This window comes from Galeopterus variegatus, unplaced genomic scaffold, assembly GCF_000696425.1.
Source record: "Galeopterus variegatus unplaced genomic scaffold, G_variegatus-3.0.2 Scaffold2746, whole genome shotgun sequence".
In the NCBI taxonomy this organism is placed as follows: domain Eukaryota; kingdom Metazoa; phylum Chordata; class Mammalia; order Dermoptera; family Cynocephalidae; genus Galeopterus; species Galeopterus variegatus.
This window is the reverse complement of record NW_007728857.1, coordinates 217,405-222,092: the sequence shown is the minus strand read 5'-3', so window position 1 is coordinate 222,092 and position 4,688 is coordinate 217,405. Positions and strand designations below refer to the sequence as shown.

The 4,688-nt window shown below is 41.8% G+C and overlaps 1 pseudogene; it reads right to left on the bottom strand.

The window, feature by feature from the left end:
• Positions 1-2,118: 2,118 nt before the first annotated feature.
• The window catches only part of LOC103598813, a 4,361-nt pseudogene continuing 1,791 nt past the window's right edge, over positions 2,119-4,688 (bottom strand).

The window sequence follows — 4,688 nt, the reverse complement described above, 5'->3', positions numbered from 1 at the left end:
GTGTGTGTGTTATATCTGTGCATGTTTGTTTTGGCATAATTAGTCATATGGCCCTGACTTACATCCAAAGATCAAAAATGTATGTTGTCTATTTTTTCAGGATGAAGGGGGACAATAGATGAGTTCATGTGGGCTGTAGTCAGACAGGTGACGCAGGTGTCACATCTCTTTCTGCCTCTCTGTCTCTCTCTGCACAAACACACACACATCCCCCATCACTATTTTGAAAATATATGTAGAACTCTGCCTTTGATTGATGCTGGGCAATTCCCTGTAACAGACAATAATGTGAACCATCACAGTGCTTTCATGAAATAAGGCACAGTTTGTGAGAAGAGTCACACAATGTGAACAGTGAGCAGGATGACAAGGTGCGTTGTGGAGATTTAGTGCGTCACACATGTTACTCTGTTTCATAATTTTCCTGCTAGTCTGATGTACATGCTGGCTACTAAGTTGCAATGAGAGTGTTTCTGGTTGGATTTATTATAAAAATATATTTTAGGAAAAAATATATCAAAACTTCATTAAACAAGCATCTCACAAAGAGAAAAAGTATTCAAGAAAATAAAGGGTCTCAATGTCAGAAAAGTGGGAAGACATACTAGCAGAGAAAATTGTAAATATACAGTAAATAAAAGAAATAATATCAGTAACAACGATTATATGGATAATGAGAGTAATATTTAGTAGTACTCATGTGTTTAATGAACCACTAAGGAAAACTAAAAACAAACAAACAAACAAACAAACAAACAAACAAAGAAACCAACATTAGCATTGGAAACCAGCAGAGTGCTGAATTAAGGACATAATCTTATCTCTTTGATTTAGAAATTATGAAGTGACCACTGTTCTAAGCATCACAAGACTAGGACAGGGCACAAATTTGTTAGTTTTCTCTTTTGAGCTTCCAGTGACAGGAGTGCACACACACAGCCAGACAGACACGTGCACAGGCACGTGCACAGACCCACACCCATACACTTCTTTTCCAATGTGCACTTTATCGATGCTGTTGACTCTACATTTTAATGGTCATCATCTCATGAATCTGCACTTTAGCTGCTCATCCATCTCATCCACAGCTTCATAAACCTCTGTGGATGGTTCTTCAGCACTTTCCGAGGTGTCCTCATGTACAAATCAGTGAATGTCCTCATTACACATACTGTTCACTGATGAGTGATGAGCCTGTGGACAGCAGCACCACAGCCCGTGCCTGAATGGAGTTCATTAAGCACATACATTCTCCATGAGGCACATCAAAGCCTTCTTGGCACTTGGGAACACTGGACAGCCCTACTATGCCAAAACAGCAAAATTAGACATGAAAGCAACAAATATGTGAAAATCTGGCACTAAATTGCCCATGCAAAAGACACTTGTTTCATGATGGGAAGTGAGACAAGATGGATGAGTCTTCCCTGTTGACCTCAGCTGAGGGTGTGCCCACTGTGGCTCCAGTATTTTCCAACCAGTTCAAGCCCACAGATCACCATGAAAGGCAGCCAGTTTTGATTTGGAGATTCAGATCAATGTTAGTGGGTAGGTGGAAGAATGAACATGTAATATGGGAACACAGAGGTCACCTGTACACACAGTGTCAGGACAGTGTTGCATTAGAAGTCTGGAACAGTGCACATTTCAGTTTTTACCTTATTTGTACAATGCTGCTGTAGAACATAAATAATTTGACTTCTCTTTTCATGTATTCAATAAATAAATTGAGGGATCTGCACATGCTTTGGTATCTTCTGAGACTTCTCAGGACTTTCACCAAGTTTCAGAATTCCAGGCTCACTCTGAAAAATAAGGTGAGACTTATTATTATAAGTAACCTCTTTGAATAAGAAAAAAAAATCTTAGACCTTGAGTAGTAAAATAATGTAATATGTTATAATACATGATAAATACACAACTTTACTTGAAAATAAGACAAAAACATTAATAAAAAGAGATACATCAAAGGGTTTCTTGAAGACTGTCTTGAAAGAGAGAGAAAACCACAGATTTTGACAAGTCCTCCCCAGGTCTCCCTGCACCTGCTCATGGAGCTGAGTTCTGAACATGGTGGGTCTGGAGTGCCCCCTGCTGCCCAGTCCACACTGTCTTTCTTCAGGGAGGTTCATGTCTGGGCTCACACTGACTCCCCCTCACTGTGTTTCTTGCATAGTAGTCCTTGGCCGTGTCTGTGGCTCTCAGGCTGTTCAGTGTTAAATACATTTGTTTCATTCAGATGTCCCTGCTTATGCTGACTTGGGATTTAAGAGCTGGGTATATGCTTCTTTCAGTCCATATCGTATCGACCCACACCAGCACCTTTCCTAAAGGCTGGTGGATCCAGGACACAGCATTGCTGGTTAAAGAGAACCAGAGACAGAGAAGGTGAGGGACAGGTCCTGACTCCTGCAACTGCACCTGGTACAGGACACCTGTGGACAAGGACCATCAACATCAAACACACAGGAAACCTCATACCCACGTTTCTTTCCTGAAATCACTGAAACACTCAAAGCAGCGAGTGAACACCAGGCAGAAGAGCGGCCTCAGAAAATCCATGCTCCGATGAAGGGCTCCTGGTAAGAAGGAGACCAGGGCTGCTCACCCCAGGAGTGAGAATTCAGCCTGAGACTGGGATCTGCTTTGCATAAGGGAGGCCCCAGAAGATATTAGTGGACGAGCAGAGGGGAGGGTCTCTAGGGTAGGCCCTACCCTAGGATAGAGTTCTTGGTAATGGGCTGCTTAGAGGAAAAGTTGACAAACCATCTGCATCTCTGCCTGGTCTTCCTATTTTCAGATAAAATAGAAGAAAGGTGGGATGCTGAGTGTGCAGAATGTGGGGTCACAGAACATGAGGAAAATTTTCATATTAAGTTCTCCCACATTCATCCAGAGGAATGAGACCAGGACCTAGATATTCTCAGTGTATTTGCTCATTGTGTAAATCCATGTGGAGAATTAAGAAAAGGGTTGGGCAGTTCACAGAAGTGTGTTTCTTTTTGGTAATTCAGGGTACATTTTTAATTGTTGGTCTAAAGTTTTTCTGATGCTGCACCAACATTTGTGACGTTCTACGTGATCATATTTTTGAACTTTTACTGTGATTCTCTTTGCATCCCTCTTAGACCCGATGTGCACCTTTTTTCCAAAGGATCTCTCACAGGGGCGGCGTTTTGCGAAGAATCTCTGTGTCCACTAGTTGCCCCTTTCTCAGCCTGGATTGAGCTGGCATTGTCATCTTGAAATGTCAGGTGTCAGTGCTGTCTGTGGACAAAAAAGCCTGATGGTGCAGGGGTGCTCTGTTCCTCCCTTCCTGGGCCCTGCCCATGCAAGCTCATGTTGTCATCATGAATCAAGTCTTTGTATTTTCATGTTGTGTCAGTGCTGGAGAATCCTGTTAAACTCCTGTGCCTTGTTCTACATCAATCACAATAAATAAACAGACAGATGTAGGGAAATGGTAAGAAATGAAGGTGATATGTGCACTGAGGACATTCCATCTTGTCCCATCCCTCCTGCCTTGCGTGTACTTTAGCTGTGCTGAACTGAGGACACCACATGCTGCCCACCACTGCAGCTCCTGCAGCCCCCCCCCCATTGCACTGCGCCCTGCACAGTTGTGGGAACTGCACTGTTTCTCCAGGATCCCACAAAGCTGGGAGGCACACACAAACATGATACATTTGATTTTCTTTGTGTAAGCAAGTAATATGTAATAAAGAATATATTCCCCAGATTTGTGTACCATGTTCAAGGATTTCTGTTCCTTGAACAACAATTTGAGGTCAGTCGGGGGTTCATGAGAATATTTGCACGGCCTGAGGGACCCAGCTTCAGGGGCAGGCATGCTCTTACTTTCTGTGTTTTCATCTTTTATGTGCCTGGTCTTGTGGGTAAATTATTGAAGTTATAACCGTGGGTTATAGAATATAGCACATAAGCAAACATGTCTCTATGAGGGATGATGCCTCAACTTTTTTTTGAAGACAACTTGGTGGCTTACTCAGAGCTAGAAAGATTAATTGTTATGTCAACAATAATAAGAACTTGCATGAATTCATCTTTTAAGAACAAGATGCCTCATCCGAGACTTACATCCACCCTTCAAGGCTGTTAATCTATTTAGAGAACTGCTTATGTGGCTGAGTCAGCTACAAGAATCATTTGTCCCTTCTTCATCAAAGCATTTTTCATAGAAGCACTGATTCTCAGTTTCCTGATTAAAAAGTCCCTTTGAAATCTCATTCAAAGGTTCCCATGTCCCATGGTAGAGAGAAAGTGAAACAGAAGTTTTAGGCCATATTAGGGCAAATGAATTGGGATCAGCAACTTAAAGTGACGTGCTGTTTTATAACCAACTGAATAATTTAAATGACTGTTATCCTGTCAAGTGAAAACATAGATATTAGAGGGGAAAAGGGTCTCATTATCACACTGGACAGTTTGGTGAACTTTCTGTGTGGCCCATGGATCAGACATGAGGCTTGTCCCTTCTTTGTTTCTTTAGACACATAGTTTTTCCCTATATATTGATCACATAAATATCACATAAATATCAAAATGGTGCAGCCTCTATGGAAAATGGTATGGAGATTCCTCAAACAGATGCAGATAGATCTGCCATATGACCCAGCTATCCCACTGCTGGGAATATATCCAAAGGAATGGAAATCATCAAGTCAAAG